The sequence below is a fragment of the Acomys minous genome, assembly GCF_964271855.1.
Source record: "Acomys minous genome assembly, chromosome: 12".
Taxonomy (NCBI): domain Eukaryota; kingdom Metazoa; phylum Chordata; class Mammalia; order Rodentia; family Muridae; genus Acomys; species Acomys minous.
In genome coordinates, this window is record NC_140493.1 from 24,938,007 (window position 1) to 24,955,776 (window position 17,770).

Sequence of the window (17,770 nt, forward strand, 5' to 3'; positions counted from 1 at the left end):
ATCTTTTCACCCCTGCACATGCTCTAGTGTGTACCCTCCAGGAATGACTTTCCCATTTAGCTTTCTCTATGGCTCTCACATTAGGGAGTCAGTGTGGCACTATTTGTCTACTGAGCCCATTAGCATTTTGCTTGCCATCCCAGTAAACTATTTGTCTGTTTGGTTTTTGGCGCAGGCGCCTATGTAGGAGTGAATGCATGCTGGATTCCTGTATGCTTTTTCTGATCCCTGTAGGCTGAAACAGTTTCTTCTTGTTCTTTAATATTCTTTTAAAAAATTATACTCTGTGTGTGTAGGTGGGTAGGTAACATGTGTATGTGTGTGTGCATGCATGTGTAGGATAGAGGTCTGTCTTGGGTGTTGTTTCTCAGGGGCTGTCCATAATTGACTTTTTAGGACATAGGCTCTCTCGTTGGCATGAAGGTCACCAATCAGGCCGGACTGATTGGTCTAGCAAGCCCCAGCACAAGTGTGGAGGTCAGATGATAACTTGTGGGACTTGGTGCTCTCCTTCATTAAATAGACCTTGAGGCTCAAACTCAGGCCCCTTAGGCTTAGTGGCAGGTCTTTCACCCACCGAACCATCTCATTGGCCCATGTCCTTCATATTTGAAGAATCTAGAGTTGAGTTAATCAGTTTCTTCCTGGGGGTGGTTAGTTCATTTTTGTCAGGAATAGGGCAGAAATGGTGCTGTGTTCTTGCTGCCTCTGATCCCTGTCGCACTGTAGCGCCCTCCCCTGGTAATACCATTAGGATTACCTTGTAAAGTTGATATCTTCCAGATATTTCCACGGAAGCTCACCATTTCCTCTCTTGCAGTTGGTTGTGTTTCTTGTGGAAAGGTATTTTGAGATTACACATGATCGTGTTCTACAACAGACCTCTACCTGAGGGCCTTAGGCTTTGTGTTGTAATGTTTACAGTGCTGAAGATTGAACTCCGAGTGACTGTGCTAGAGTGTTGTGTCACTGAGCTGCAGCCTTAATGCTGACCTTAGTACAATTGGCAGCTCCTGCCTGGGCCAGCTGAGTGATGAAATGACCTGTTTATTAGTGCCATTCTGTTATTGGAAGGGGTGCTCTTGTTGATCCCCCCGCCCCCGTGTATGTGTGTGTATAGGTATATATATAATTTTTTCCTGCTATTCAGCCTGTCTTGCATATGGCCAGAGATCCACTTTAAGTTTCTTTGCCCTTAGATCTGTCACCCATCATTCATGAAAGGTTCCCTTGCTTTCTGTTAAGATTTTTCATGCTTGTTTTGTTTTATTCTTGTCAGAACCCGGAAATGAGTCATTCCCAAGCAGTTCCTAGTCTTTCAAATGGAGGTAGTAGTTAGAAGCCAAGGTCTGGGTGGCTGGTATGCACATTACTAGGTTTATCGTTGTCTCTAGACTCTCAGCAGACAGAGTAAAATGCTACAAATACAGCATACATGTATATCTTTATGTCTTTGTGTTCTGTGCATGACTAGTATTTGTGTGTATAACTATGCATTTTATATTATAGACCCATGAGTTTAAACAAATAACTACATCTAACACCTGCTCTATCTCTTTTATAATATCTTTTCTAGCAGGGAGAACCTTGGCTCCCTTAGCTTTAGTGTAGTGACTTATTTGCTCAATGGAACTATCCCTTCCACCTCCGTAACCTGTCTTCATGCCTGAAGTCCTCAGTTGTGGACTGTTAGCCCATTCTTGATCATGTGACTTCAGGTTGTCACTAGTTCCTTAACTCTCACTGTACCCGTGTCTTGGCTGTGGGTCTGTAGTGTGGGTATTCCTCAGCTTGCCGTTCCACCTGTGTCCTTAGCTGCTTTATTATCCAAAGGTGGGAAGGAAAGGGTATATTATTAGATGTATTTTACATGCAGTGACATTCATCCTGTAAGACTTTATTTTTTCTAATTTTTACAAATTTAGTCATGTAGCCATTGTCACCATCAAAGCACGTCCGTACAGTGTTCTTTTGGGCTTCTTTGAAGTTGGCCTTCCTTTCTGTTCCTGGCTGCTGGCCTTTCCATAAATGCTACACATACACGTACCTTTTTGAGTCTGATGTAGTTCTTTTAGAATTAATCCATTGTGTTCTGTGCACTAATTAGTAGTTTATTCTGTATTGTCAAGTGATTATTTATACACACACTAATGTGTGCATCTCTTTTTGGTCAACATTTGGACTCTCTCCAGTTTTGACATTTGTGAATAAAGCTACAAAAAGATTTGTATGTGGACTCTTGTGTATACCTATGTCTTTGGGGTAAATAAGTAGAGGTGGGATTAACCATGTAGTTAAATGTATGGTTAACTTTGTGAGAAGCAGGGAAGTGTTTCCCAAAGCGGCTGTTCTATTAGGATTTCCATCAAGAGAGTATGTCTTCTTTCCTCTCCCTGCTATTGTCACAGTAAGAGCCCAGAGTCATTCTAGGTGGCATGCAGTGCTCTGTCTTTGTGATTTTAATTTGTACCAATGATGTTCAGTTCTATCTGTGTTCTCTAACATTTTTGATGATGGGTTTTGTAAATCTTTTGCCTTTCTCTTTTCCCCTTGGTGACTAGAGATGGAGCCTAGGGTCTTAGGCATGCCAAGCAGGTGCTGTACCACTAAAGCTACAATTCTGGCCCTCTTAAAATTGGGGTTTTAACTTTTTTAACTTTAAAAATAATTATGTATCTTATATAGATGGGTGTCTTGTGTGCATGTATGTCTGCACATCAGAAGAGGGCATTAGATCTGAGACTGGTTATAGACGCTCTTTTGAGTCACCATGCGGTTGCTGGGAAGTGAACTCAGGACCTCAGGAAGAGCAGCCAGTGCTTTTAGCGGTCTAGTCTCTAGCTCCAGTTTTTGTTTTCTTTCTGAGTTGGTTTAGAAAGTTCTTGTCTTTGTTAGCAGTTATGGACTCCACAAAGGCTTGGGTATTTAAACGTGTGATCGTGTGATCCGAAGCTGTGCTGTTTCAGGAGGTTATGGAGCCTTGAGGGAATGTGGAGCTAGGTCACAGGAGGTGGGGCTTTGAAACATGACCCAGCTGTGGTCCAGTCCTTCCCTTTCTGCATCCTGTCTGTCACAGCAATGTGTGACCAGTAACCTTGCTTTCTCTTCCCTCCAGACTGTGCCTTTTCTGCAGTGAAAGACTGAAAGGACATTATCCCTAATGCCTAGAGTCTGGGGCCAAAATACTCCTCCTCCCTTAAGTTGCTCTGTCAGGAATTGTGTCACTGAGAGACTAATACAAACACTTCTCTCATGTGCATCATAGATGCATTTGCCAGTATTTCTGCCAGTTTGTTACTAGTTTTAAATAGAAATTAGCTCACTCTTTCTCTCCTTCCTTCCTTCCTTCCTTCCTTCCTTCCTTCCTTCCTTCCCTGTCTTGAACAAACAAACAAACAAACAAGTGAGATACGAATATATGTTAGTTCCACCAGAAGCTGCAAGAGATAAAATGAGAATTCGTGCTGGGAAGCAAAGGAATTTGTTCTTCTAGAGGCTAAGAGGAGAATGGTACAGGTTGTAGGTCTGGATTATGCTAGTTACAGTTAGCTGTGAAAACACAAACTCCCGAGGGGAGGATTTGCTGGAGTCTGAATTGCCTTTGGATTAACAGAGGGTTCTGAGTGAAGTTCTTGGAAAATGTGACAGTGGTCGCTGCTGTTTAACGTGATACTGGACTCCTTGCCTCTGCCTTTTCCTAATTCTTCATAACAATGAGGAGTGTTTTGTGACATTACGTTTCTAATAAGTACCAAAAGCTGGGATTCAGAGAAACTAGATGATGTGGCCAAGGTCATATAACCAGGAAGTTGGGCTGAGATTCACCCTGAGGTTTGCGAGGTATCCCAGCATGCTTTCTTTCTATTGTGCCAGTGTTCATTAAGGTATCATTTGTAGGCTGGGATTGTTTCCTTCACTGTTTGTTGTGATCAGTTCATACAAGGTAAGATGCAGACGTTGAAAGCACTTAGAAACTCATAGCAGTTGGACAGTAATTTCCTGAGTGTGCAGTCCAGTAAGACTGTGTTTTGTGTCTTTGGACTTTTTTTCTTTCTTTTCTTCTCTCTCTCTCTCTTTTTTTTTTTTTTTTTTTTTTTTTTTGAGACAGGGTTTCTCTGTGTAGCCTTGGCTGTCCTGGACTCGCTTTGTAGACCAGGCTGGCCTCGGACTCACAGCAATCCGCCTGCCTCTGCCTCCCGAGTGCTGGGATTAAAGGCGTGCGCCACCACGCCCGGCTGGACTTTTTTTCTTTTAAAATTTGATTTCACACATATACATTTTAGTGCATTTGAGCAAACAACATAAACAAGCAAGCAAAAAATGCTAATTCACTCGTGGTTAGAAACCTAAAAAGAAAAGGTTGCTTTTTACTGTTTCTCTGAGAAGCCCAACTGGCCTTGCTGTGACCCAGTTGTAGACACTTGCCTCAGTAGAGTTTTTATATTGATGTTTGGTTGGTGGAGTTCTGAGTGGGTGGGGAGTGAGGTCAGAGAACAGGAGAGGAAGGAGGGGAGAGGTGAGGATGGGGAAGGAATGTGCAGCAGAGCCTAGCCCTCAGCAATGGCAGTAAGGTAGGGGGCCCTGCCTTCTGTGGTCAGTAATGTCCCGCTCACTGTCTTTCTGTAGACTTACTTTTTATTAGACTCAGTGGCAATTTCTGGGAATGATGCAAATTAGACCAAATATAGAAGGAAGTCATAGGAACAAAGTTAATTGAAGATTGAAGTTCAGAGGAGACATACACACACACACACACACACACACACACACACACACACACACACAGTGCCTTAAAGTGTTTCCCTTTAAGGAAAAGGCTGCAGCTTTTTGGCAGAGCCAAGAGTTTTGATTGGCCCCCTCTCCTGCTGTTTGCCAGAAGAATCCTGACCAGTCCAGATTTTTTCAGACTTGGTTTGGGAGTCAGCCCGGCAGCCCAAGTCTCTGGATTTAATTTGAAGTGTATATTTCAGGGAGGGTTGGACCTGCTGACGCGCCCCCTACTGTTCAGTTTTTCATGGTCCACCAGCAAGTGCGACTTTGCTGTTTTGGGAACACCCTCTGCACACCCACCCCATGCCTCTTGGATTCTTGCTGAATTTCTGAGGTCTTGCCAGTGTGGAGAGGAAGGAAGCCAGCTAACTGAGGTGCTTAGGACTCCCAAGCAGTGACTATGGAAGACTTATTCATCCCAGTCACCCTCTGTTACTCAGGACATGAGCGTAAGGAGTGTGCTCTGTGACTGCACAGACTGGCTTTCTCTATTGCTTGATGCTCTGGGAGCTAGATCAGTTTCTGTTGTGAGGAAAACATTTTGGACATTGACTGGAGATGAGGGCAGCTGCTGTGTGTGTAGATGGACCTCTTGCTGAAAACTTTACATTTGATCTGTGGCAATCTCTGCCATCTAAGTTGTGTTTGAAGGCAAAGCGACCAGTAAATGGCAATTTAATCCCCAAAGTTCGATTACTGACTGATCTCAAACCCTAGAGTTTAGCCCTGGCTCCTTAGGTGTGACTGGTGCCCTTGGGGCCACAGTTGCAGTACACTGCTAAGTCTGGTCCGATGGCTCCTCTGTGTGGAAAGTGACTGCTTGTTTAGCACTTGTCGGCTTTGTGGGAAGGTTAGACAAATTGTAGTGTCTGCCTGCACATTTCATGGTGAAACTGTTAAACCCTCATAACAGATTAATTGAAGATGAAGATAGAAAAAAACACCACTTTTAAAAAGTACCCCTTAAAGAAGGCTTAGGGGAGCATCAGTGACAGGACTGCAGTATTTATTGTCCCTTCTTTAAATGGTTGATGCTAGCCTAGGTATCCTTGGATGTGTCCTCAGTGGTCTCTAGATCACTTATGATAGCAAATATATTGTCATGCTGTATAAATTGTGGCTACACTGTATTGTTTAGGGAATAATGACAGAAAATCTATATATGTTCATAGCAGATGTAGTTTTTTTGTTTTGGCTTTTCTCAAATATTTCCAGTCGATGGTTGATGCAGGTATGGAACCCACAACTACGGAAGACTTAACTTCACTTATCAACATTGTGAACTAAAATTGCCTTCTAACACCTGTGCCTCACCAATAGCCTCTAGTCTCCTGGCGTGTAGGCAGTTTCTTGGTCTGCTTTCTTCTCAGACAGTCTAGTCTTGGTCGATTCAACCGTTAAGTGATTCAGTTACATAAGAAGAAGCTTTTAAACTGAGAACAAAGGATGGTGTTCTTTCTGCAGCTTACTTGTAAGTTTAGCTCTTCTGGTCTTGGTGCTGTTCTTCTCATAGTTGCTGGGTCCAGGGGCTTGTAGACGCCTCCTCTTCCTTTAATGTTACCCACCTGCCTTGTTTGCCGGTCTCTAAGCAACATGAGGAGGCCCTGTACTAGAGGAGCTTTACTAACAGACAGCTTTCATCCATTCTCCCCTTACATACTTAACTCTCTCTAGTCTGGAGGGAATGAGAAGCTGCCTTAAAGTGATAGTCCCCACCTATGCTTCTGTCTTACTAAGTATGTGGAATCGGAGGAGTTCTGGTGGGTGCTGAGAGAGACTGCTGTGCACACTTTACTGGATTAAAGAATAGAGACCTGGGAAAGTCCAGTGAACAGCTATGGAAGGGCTGCCAAGATTGTTGTCAAGACTCGGAGTTCCTGAGCTGAGTCCCAGGCTTTCTCCACTCCACCAGGATTCCCAGTTTTAACAGAAAGCATCAATAAAACTTGAATTCCTGAAAAAACAAGTGTTAACAGTTAACCTAGGATTGTGAGTGGGAAAACCAATTTTTCTTCTGAATGCTAGGACAACTGTGCCAGTTCTTTTTTGTAGTTTTTGCACAATTTAGAAGACAGGATAAATAATAAAACTTCACAAAGACGTGCTTCATATACAGCTTTTTAAAAAGTGGAGCAATATTTGAGTTTATAAACATAACATTTAAAAGTGCTAATTATTAAAAAAAATTGGTTGCACAGATGCTATAATTTTCTTGGGGTTCCTGGATTCAGAGAAGATGGGAAGCACTAGCCATATGGGGTTCTTGATTGTGGCTCCCGGGGAAAGATGGAGAAACTGCCTCTGAAGTTCTTTTCCCTTTGTTTTTCCTTTCCTTTCTTTCCCCCTTTTCTTTCTCTTCCCCCTTCTATTTCTCTTTCTCTTTTCCTTCCTTCCTTTCTTCCTTCCTTCCTTCCTTTCTTCCTTCCTTCCTTTCTTCCTTCCTTTCTTTCTTTTTTCTTTCTTTCTTTCTTTCTCTCTTTCTTTTTTCTTTCTCTCTTTCTCTCTTTCTCTCTTTCTCTCTTTCTCTCTTTCTTTCTCTCTCTCTCTCTCTTTCTCTCTCTCTTTCTCTCTTTCTCTCTCTCTCTCTCTTTCTCTCTTTCTCTCTTTCTCTCTTTCTCTCTCTCTCTCTCTCTTTCTCTCTCTCTCTTTCTCTCTCTCTCTCTTTCTCTCTCTCTCTCTCTTTCTCTCTCTCTCTCTTTCTCTCTTTCTCTCTCTCTCTCTCTCTCTTTCTCTCTTTCTCTCTCTCTCTCTTTCTCTCTCTCTTTCTCTCTTTCTCTTTCTCTCTTTCTCTCTCTCTTTCTCTCTTTCTCTCTTTCTCTCTTTCTCTCTTTCTCTCTTTCTTTCTTTCTTTATTCCAAGCCTGGTCCTAACTGATTCCAGATGGGCTTGTTAGAGTACAAAGGTTTTCAGTGTGTTTGGGCTAAGGCTGACCATGAGGCCCCCTGAGCACTTCCTGTGCAGCTTTGCAATTGTATTCACCTAATAAGAAACAGCCCTTATGGTCAGAGCCCAGAGCAGCCGTGTTGGTGTCCTGTCTTTGTGCCTCGTTCTCTGAGCCACCCTAGCCTCTTGCTTGGCTTCCTCACTAGCCTCTTCTCTGTTGTTTTCAGGGACAGTAAAATACTCACATATGTACACATATTTTTCATGGATGAGAGAAAAGAAGAGAAGAGTTGTCAAATAATGGCAGATTATGACTATGTAGGAAAGCCTGCTTTTTCCTTTCTGGACCTGAGAGGAGTTGGTTGGCATGCAAATCAGACTGGGAAAACCAAGGCACTTTTTATTTCTAATTTTGAAAAAATTCTGGCATGCTTCCTGAGTAGTTCAGAATACCATGTGTGGTGGTATATTCTTACTGTACACTGAGCATCCCAAGCTGTGTCTGTGCTGCAGGATGAGCATGACCTTGAATTCAGAGGAAGGTGTTTTGCATTCAGACCCTGTGCAGCATTGTTGCCAAGGGAGTGTGCCTGCTGTACTGTGACACTGGCTTGAATTTGGCTGTCCTCCCAGCCGCTGCAGTGTATCTCAGGCCTCTGCACAGCTTAAAAGAGGATTCTGTGATGCTCTGCTGTGGGCTTTGTGAAGTGTCTGGGGCTTTCTAGATGACATCAAGAATATATTTATGTATATACTTAACTTTCTATTTTGGTTCCAATGCCTAGTAACTGAGGGTGTGCTGGTATCAACCAACTCTTAAGTTTTCTGCTTTGCAGAGACTCTGCCATCCTTGAGGTCTATCTGGGCCTTTGCAGTCGCATTCCAGTATAGTCAGGGGACAAGTTACAGGAGCCATTACTCCTTTCATTGTGTGGATTCTGGTGATGGAACTCAGGTCATTAGACTTGGCGGCAAATGCCTGTACTCAGGGAACCATCTATGTGGCCTTCCCCTCAGCTTTTTCTTGAGCCACACATGAAATGTAGGTCTGATTCTGAGTAGCAAGTATTTTGGTGTTCGTGACAGTTGGAGTACTTGAAGTGCGATGGCCTAAGACAGGACATGTGGTCACCTTTATTATGAGTGAGCCCTCGCTTTGCTTTTGAAGGCGATTACCCATAATTAAACACCTACTACTTGTAATGTTCTCAGTTAACCCGTAGGATCCTCTTTCCTTTACTAAAGTTAGCTGTGAAGAAAGAAGGCAGCCAAGATGTGTCTGCACCTTTTGAGAAGTTGACATTTGTCAGTACCCGGCTCCTGTTATCTCTTTCATTATAACTGTCAGGTAGATGACCTCATTTCCCCCTTCTCATAGGAAAACTGTGTTCACCATTGCCGCAGAGCTAGTACCAGATAGGTTTAACTCTCACATTCTGTGTCCAAAAGTGATGGTCATTCTCCTCCTAAACCTTTCTTGCAGCTCTTCCAAAGGATGTAGTGACTTATGAGACATAAAAATAAATTTAGGCTTATTTTTTGTTTCCATCATCTTCTCTTGTTAGGTTTGCTAACTTCCTGCCTCTGATGTATAAAGTGTTAATACTGAAGAAGGAGGCAAGCTATTTAGCCATTGTTTATAGAAAGACGTAGGTCTCCAAAAGATGCCATTTTTAGTTTTAAAATTTTCAGGGCAATTATAGAGTGGCATATATTTGTATAAAAAAAAGCAACTTTGAAATCACAAGAAAGCAGAGCTGACCTGGACACCTACTCACTGTCTTCCAAGGCACTGTGTAGGGACAGTATATGAGAGGCTTTGGGGATCCCACTTTAGGGGTGCAGTGATTAGATACTCTGAAGTGCTTTGAGAGGCACCTGGTGTGTAGCTCCAAGCTCAGGCTGTACCCTGAAATTGTACAGATTTGCCTGAGCAGAGATAATATTGAGACTGTGGGCTATGTCAGGTGGGGTACAGTAGCCAATCAGGTGGAGGTGGGCTCACTTGAAAGTCTCTGTGTATGTTTTTCCTGTGCTTGCAGTACTTGTAATGATTTACTTAGTGTAGTATCTTTTGTCCCAACTTGACTGAACTTCCCGAGGGCAAACACTACGTCTGCTTTTCAGGCAGGATTCACGGTGCTTGTTCATTGAGTTCTGACCAAGCCTTTGTCTATTACTTCAGGTTAGGGAACTGATTTTGCAAGTTTTATTGAGCTGGGTCTTGTGGTACAGACTTGGAATCCCAGCTGTGTGGGAGAGTGAGGCAGGAAAATGGAAAGTTCAAGACCAGCCTGGGCAAGTTAGAACCTGTTTTGAAATCAGTAAAGAGGCTGGAGATAGCTCAGTGAGCTAAACAGTGGGTAGAGCGCTTGCCCAGCTTGAGTGAGGCTGCTAGGTCCAGACCCACCGACCCACATTGGAAGAGGAGCTGAGGGAAGGGGGGGTGAGCAATGGGGAGGGGAAAGGAGGTGGTTCCTGCCGGTGGTTAGGATCCTCAGGCCTTAGGTTCAGCAGTGGACTCCTGCTTGTTCGGAAGATGGGCTTAAAACTGAGAAGCATCTTGCTCACCATGGCTGCTGAAATTAGCAACTCGTTCTTCCCCTGTTCTGGATGTTTAGTAGAGAACAGATGTCCATTTTAAGGCATATTGTAAGATGGGGGAAAGAGGAGTCACTGTTTACTTTTAAAACTCTGCTCTCTAACAGATTGGGTTTAAATACTGTTCTTTTATTTAGCCCCTTTAACTTTCTATCTTCAATTGACCTGTACATTTTTGTTTTATGAAAAGGTATACACACATGAGAGAGAGAGAGGGAGAGGGAGAGAGAGAGAGAGAGAGAGAGAGAGAGAGAGAGAGAGAGAGAGAGAGGGAGAGAGAGGGAGAGAGAGAGAGAGAGAATAAAATCTCTAGTTTACTGGTCTTTTTAAAGGCCAGCATTGAAAAAAAATTGGTTTTTCATTCCAAGACCAAGAAGAAAGAGATAAACAGTTATGGGCAAGAGAATTAGAAAATGTTTGGGAAAAAGAATAGGTAGGGTTGTGTGGGTGTGGTAGCATATGTGTACACATATGTTTTCCCTTCTCTGCTCTTTGCCTGGAATGACCTAGTTATTTTGTTTGTTTTGCTTTTTTTTTTTTTTTTAACATTGTGGAAATCATTGCATAATTTGTGGAGCCTGTTACTTTAGGTAGTTGGGTTAGAAAACACTTGACTTGTAACTCCCCCTTTAAAGGTCTTTCTTACATGTTTAAGAAGAGTATTTAATGATGTAGGTTTTAGATATGTGCATCAAAGAGGCAGTTGCAATAATAAAGTAGTGGCTTTCCCACATGTTCTGTGAAGTAGAAATTGCTCAGGGCTGGGGGTGATGAAGGATTATTTATTACTTGGGGGCTCTGATGTCAGACTCTTCTGATTTACTCAACTACTCAATACAACCAGTGTTTGAGTCATGCTGTCAGCAGATGTTGATGTATTAGCTTGGTTTTGTTCCTATAATGAAGTATTTAAGGGTAAGTCTATAACGTTTCAGAGGCAGGAAGCCCAAGCTGCATAGTATTCCTTGTGGAGAGTCCCTTTAGGTACAGTCTCATGACTGATGACTCCCTGCAGACCCTGGGGCAAAGTTTGAATTGGTTGACCTATATGGTACAAGAAACTTCATTTATGTACTTTATGTATGCCTATCTGATAATACAATATGCCTGGGAATTCTCTTTTTAAATTTTTATTTCCTTATTCTTCTATCATATATTATATCCCAATAACAGGTTTCCCTCCTTCCTCTCCTCCCAGAAAAGGGCAGGCCTCCCATGGATATCACCCAAACGTGGCACATCCCCTCAGATTAAGGCTGGGTGAGGCAACCCAGTATGACAAAGAGGATCCCAAAAGCAAGCAAGCAAGCAAGCAAAAAGAATAAGAGACAGCCTCTGCTCCCACTGTTAGGAGCCCCACAAGAACACCAAGCTACACAACTGTAACTCATATGCAGAGGATCTAGGTCAGCCCCATACAGGCTCTCTGTTGTTCAGTCTCTGGGAACCCTCATGAGCCCAGGGTAGTTGGTTCTGTGGTTGTTCTTGTCGTGTCCTTGAGTCCTCTGGCTACTGCAATCCTTCCCCTTTTCCGCAGGATTCCCTGAGTTCTGCTAATGTTTGTTGTGGGTCTCTGAATCTGTTTCCATCAGTTGTTGGGTAAAGCCTTTTTGATGACAGTCTAACTAGACACCAATCTTCGAGCATAGCAGAAAATCATTAGGAATCATTTCATTGACTTTTTTTTTTCCCAGTCATGTTTGGGTCTCTAAGCTATCCAGCTTCTGGGTCCTGGCCCTCCATGCAGTGTCAGAGATGGGCACCCTCTTAGGGCGTGGGTCTCACACTGGACCAATCATTGGTTAGCTATTCCCACAATTTCTGTGCCTTCTTTATTGCAGCACATTTTGTAGGCAGGACAAATTGTAGGTCAAAGATTTTGTGGCTGCGTTGGTGTCCCAATCCCTCCACTAGAAGTCTTGTTATAGGAGGTGGCCAGTTCAGGCTCCGTGTTCTCCATTGCTAGGAATCTTAGCTAGGGTAACCCTCATAGATTCCTGGGAGTTTCCATGGTACTGGGTTTCTTGCTTATCCCTGAGATGCCCCCACCCACCCCTGTTCCACTTGTCTCTCAGTACTCTCTCCATTCATCCTCCACCTACCTAGTTCCTCCTGTTTCTGTCCCCACCCACCCCATCCCTGTCCATCTGAAATGTCTATTTCCCCTTCCCAGGGAGACTCATGTGTTCCCATTGAACCCTTTCTTGTTATTTGGCTTCTCTAGGTCTGTGGATTGTAACATGGATATTCTTTACTTTACAGCTAATATCCACTTATAAGTGAGTACATGCCATGTTTGTCTTTCTAGGTCTGGGTTATCTCACTCAGGATGGTTTTTCTAGTTCCTTCCATTTGCCTGCAAATTTCATGAATATATAAATATATTGCTCCATTGTGTAAATGTACCACATTTTCTTTATCCATTCTTCCCTTCAGGGACATCTAGGTTGTTGCCAGTTTCTGTCTATTATGAATAGAGCTCTGAATGCCTGGGAATCTTAAATGATAAATTTAAAATGCCACTATATTAAAGTTTCTAGAGGAAAGCAGACAGATACTGCCTTAGTTAGGGTTTCTGTTGCTGTGTTACAATACTATAACCATAGACAACTTAGGGAGAAAGGGCTTGTTTCAGCTTACAGCTGTCAGTTCATACTTCATTGCTGAGGGCAGGAGCTGATGTAGAAGCCGTGGAGGAGCTTGCTTACTGGCTTGCTCCTTATGGATTGTTCACCCCGCTTTATCAGAGCACCCAGGACCACCGACTGGCCCAGGAGTAGTCACTGCCCACATAGTTGTCAGTCAAAAAATGCACCACAGGCTTGCTCACAGGTCAGCCTGGTTTGGGGAGGGGGTGATTTCTCAGGTGACGTTGCTTCTCTCCAGATGACTCTAGCTTGTGTCAGTTTGGCATAACCAGCCATTAGAGCCACCATTTCATGATACTCTATTTGAACAGGACTGTTTGGAAGAGACAGGATAATCCGAATGCATTCATTTTAGGAATAGCTACTTACTAAGAGACAGTTAAGAAAGTTAAAAAAGCAAATCACAGTGTAGGAGAAAGTATTTGCTACACACAGATTTGGCTGCTATCCAGAATACATCAATTATTCCTGCAACTCAGTATATAAAAGGAAGGCAATAAATCATTTAAAAACAAAACAAAACAAAACAAAAAGCCAGGCTTAGTGGTGCACGCCTTTAATCCAAGCACTCAGGAGGCAGAGGCAGGTGGATCTGTGAGTTTGAGGCCAGCCTGGTCTACGAAAGCAAGTCCTAGACAGTCAGGGCTACACAGAGAAACCCTGTCTCAAAAACCTTAAAAAAAAAAAAAAACATAAGAAAACAACCTAGTAGCAAAATGTGCAACATACATGAATAGGTACTTTACAAAACCTGATATCCAGCTGTTCAAAAAGTGGATACATGATTACTTTCCAAGGTGAAGCAGATGGCCAAAGTGAAGTGTTTCCTGCCTCCTGAATGACTGAAGGAAAAAGGCAGACATTCAGCCCTGGAGCCTCAGCAGTGCTGGGGAAAATGTTAAGTAGCACAGCTTTGCTAAGAGCTAGCAGTTGGCAATATCTCCCAGAGCTTTACCACTCCTTGCCACGGCAGCAGAAACAGGAAATGTGTAATATGATCACCAAGAGAGTGAACAAGGATGTGCACAGCAGCACTTTTTGGTAACAACTTGTGATAGTAGGTTTTCATCACCAACTAGGCTGGATTTGGGATCACTGAAAGATATACCTCATGGCATTACTTGTCTTTTGAGGAAGGAGACCCACCCTGGATGTGGCCAGTACCAACCCATGCTGGGGTCCAGACTGAATTACAAAGGGAAAAATGAGAAAGCCAGCAATACTCAGCTCTCTCTGCTACCTGCTCTGCCCAAGTGTGAGTGTGCAGTATCCTGCCGCCATACCTTCCTTGCACCCTTAAACTGTGAGCCACAAGTGTCTTTCCTTAGGTGTTAGTCAGAACCATAAGAGAAGTAGCTTGTACTTAGCCTAGGCTGGAAGTAATGCCTTTCACCATTTGGGAGTGCTCTCTGGGACAGTATGGTGTATTTGTAAAATAAGATATTTAACATGTACAAGTGTCGAAGCTGGTACAGAAGGGAGCATGACATGTGGTCATTTATTTACAAGACATAACAGTCAATCTGTGGTGCTTATGTTGTTGTTGGGTGCAGCTGAGGGTGACTTTACACAGGCACAAGACAGGCTTCCAGGATGGTGCTGGGTTTCTCTTGGGGTGGATTCATTTTTTGATTGCTGCAGCTGATAGGTGGCCCCTCAAATGTATATCATTGCCTGGCTGGTAGGATATGATATGTGTATATATTTATATTTTAGAGTCTTATGTGGGAATGAAGGGGCTTTTAAAAAATGATAATGTCAAATATTCAACATATTGTGATCTTAAAGAGGCACAGGAAAGACACATGATAAATAAACTCCTGTTTACTTTCAAAACCAGTTCTTTGAAAAGAGTAAGAAAACGTTCACTGTCCTCACTCACCAGGCAGCACATTTGGACGTGTTCTCAGGATAGAGCACTCTTTAAGAGGGTTCTTAGCTGGTAGAGCCTTATCCTCTGGACATACCTCGTTTTGGCTTTTTATTTCGCCATGGATATTTTAAAGATAAGAACTACCCACATGGTATTAAAATATGTTGATCTATTCCTTGTTGGAGATCTAACAGAAAAAGTCATCTAGGCAAACCCGATCTGCTGTGGAAGATCTAAGAGAGATTGCCTGTGCCTTCTGTTAACTGGTCGTTTCTCTCAACTCCAACCTGGCCTTGATAACTTACATACCTGAACGTTTTCCATACTTGCTGTGTTGCTTTGTTCCTTTCCTTCGTTTATAGCTCTTTGTTCTCTGTCCTAGGAGTGCCTTTATCTTTATTCTTTACCTAAATGAATCATGCACTCCTGGTGCTAGCAACCTTGCTTGCTCTACCCCTACACATTGTATACCTTTACTGTTGCATGTCATGCACTGCTGCGTTTATTATTTGCCTACGTGCTTCCCTTTTGTGATATGTGGTCAATGACTATTGGAAAACATCTGTATTCTAAAGGATAAAAGCTAATTATATTACATGGTATTGTTAGATGCATGGTTTGAATCTGTTTCCAAAATGTGTACTAGGCCACATTACTTCTTGATAAAGGCAAGTGTATGTGCTTATAATTAGTAGTGTGTTGCAGTAGGAAAGAGTGATGCCAGCTGGATCCCGTGAATATCAGACATGTGACCTTGGCCTCTTTAATATGGTCTCTAATCACCTGATTTAATTTTAGTGGAATCCCTGCAGAAATGCTCTGATTCAGTATGTAGAATGTGAAATTATAAATGTAATATAGATCCTGACTGCATTAGGGCTTCTGGTTTAAAGTTGATGGACGAGGGGCTGGGGTATAGCTCAGTCACTGATGAGCTGCTCATATTTAGCATGTTTTAGGCCCTGAGTCCCATTTTAAGCACCCAAACCTCATTTACAACTGTTCTCCATCAGAGCAGAACAAGCAAATGACACTACATACGCATTATGACATTATGACTAGGTCAGTGTGGGCATTAAGACTGATTAATTTTTTTATATCTCAATATAAGAAAATTAAATACGTTATCTGAAGTTTTGTCATTTCACTTCAGCATGTAATTTCTCAAGCTAATCTTAATTTTAAAAGATCTGAGTAGAATCATTACCATTTGTTCAGAAGTTTAGAATAATAGGATTAGAATAATAAATTTCTAAGTATTGCATGCCCACTTATAGTTAACTGGTTATTAATACATCAAAGTATGACAGTGACTTTGATGCCCAACAACTTATATTTTATTGATGATATAAGAGAACATAGACACAAAATGGTATTTTAGACATTTCTTTACAGCTATGTGTGTGAATGGGAGTAGGAAACTGCATAGGCCCTGGAGTTCAGCAGCCCTGAGGTAGGCATTAGACACATTGACATTTTGAATTTTGTTTTTCATTTTGCAGAGTGGAGATAAGAATATATACAGCTCACCATTTTTCCTTATTTTAGACACCTTCATAATAAAGGGTTCAACCCTAGCTGATATGATGGGCAGTCTCAGGCTACTTGGGTCTGCCCATGTGTAGAATAAGAATGGTTTGCTAGGGGTGAAACCATCTACCGCCACCTCAGAGACAAGCTAATCATCTCTGTCCCCAACTGCGGGGACGAGAGTCTTGGTGGTTTGTTAGTGCATATTGTGCCCTTTAGCATATTCCACTGTGCTTTTGAAGCACATTCTTTGGCCATGCAGAATTAATGTTACTCTCATGTCGCTTTTTTATCCTTGGAAGATGGGTGCCTTGGAGCTGAGTTTCTGCCGTGCACCCAAACCATAACTTCCCTGGGCATGCCATATTTTCATTGACTCTCTCTCTAATACCAGGTCCTGAGCTGCTTGGTGCCTTTCCAGCTCAGTTACAGCTTAAGCTTTGTCTGTCAGAGCCATATAGACATAGTTAGCTACTGAATCCATCAAGGAGGTTCCGAGAAGGAATTTTAACTAGAAGGTCAGTGGGCAGCTGGACTGAGAAGCAAAGCCCTGGTGCATATTACCTGTTGTCTAGGGAGGAGAGTGGGCTCCACTTTAGAATTAGAGCTTGGATTAAGGAAAGAGTAGGATCAGCTCCAGATGAGCACTAGGCACAGATGAGCTTACTCTGTTATACACCAGTAGGTGTTTTCAGAAGCAGAGCCCTCTGAAGGGACCGTCCAGGGGGTTGGTCATACATGTTTATGATTATGAGGTGGGTTTCTAGAAGCTCATGTTCTTCTGTGGCAGTTTCAAACTTTTCATTTTGCTAATCATGGTGTCACCATACTCACTTGCTTGGTCCCTTTGGCACAGGGACCTACTGCTTCTTACTCCTTTAGTCAGCAGCTCCGAGAGCATCCCTGTGTGGAGCTACTTTGTAGGTGACAGGTGTGAGAACCTGCTCTAGTTTCCATAGTAGGTCAGCCCGAGGTGTGAGCACTTGGATGCAGAATTTGCAGCATGTGGCCTTTCTGCCTCTTGTTTCTGTGATGGAGGAAGTTCTGTCCAAGGGCAGATACTGTTCTGCCTATGTAGGCATGACTTTTCTCCTCCGCTTAAGGTAGACATGAACAGAGGCAGCCCACTGATGTCCCCTACATGATATGCCCCAACTGTGTGTTTTGCATTTTGTTGTTGTTCTGTTTTTTCCTCTCCTGATGGGAGGAGGTGAATAGAGAGTGTTCCCTGGGCCAGCCCGTATGTGGGTTGATTTTTAAATTCTGGTTGATTTTAAGGCTCAACACATATTGCTGCTTGTGTTTGAGTTGGGGGTCAGAGAGAAGCAGCAGCAACCACTTTGGGGTGTGGTTTAGGGGCCGGTAGAAAATAGGAAGGAGGATATTTCTATGTTTTCTTAGTCATAGGACACAGAATCGCAAGTAGCTAAATTTAGCTCTGGTTCCTGTTGAAAGCATCATTTTT

At 42.8% G+C, this 17,770-nt stretch overlaps 1 protein-coding gene across 23 annotated transcripts in view; it reads left to right on the top strand.

The window, feature by feature from the left end:
- RBFOX2 (RNA binding fox-1 homolog 2) overlaps window positions 1-17,770 on the top strand; it is a 237,039-nt gene that overhangs the window by 41,867 nt on the left and 177,402 nt on the right. The gene's annotated exons all lie outside the window — the stretch shown is intronic.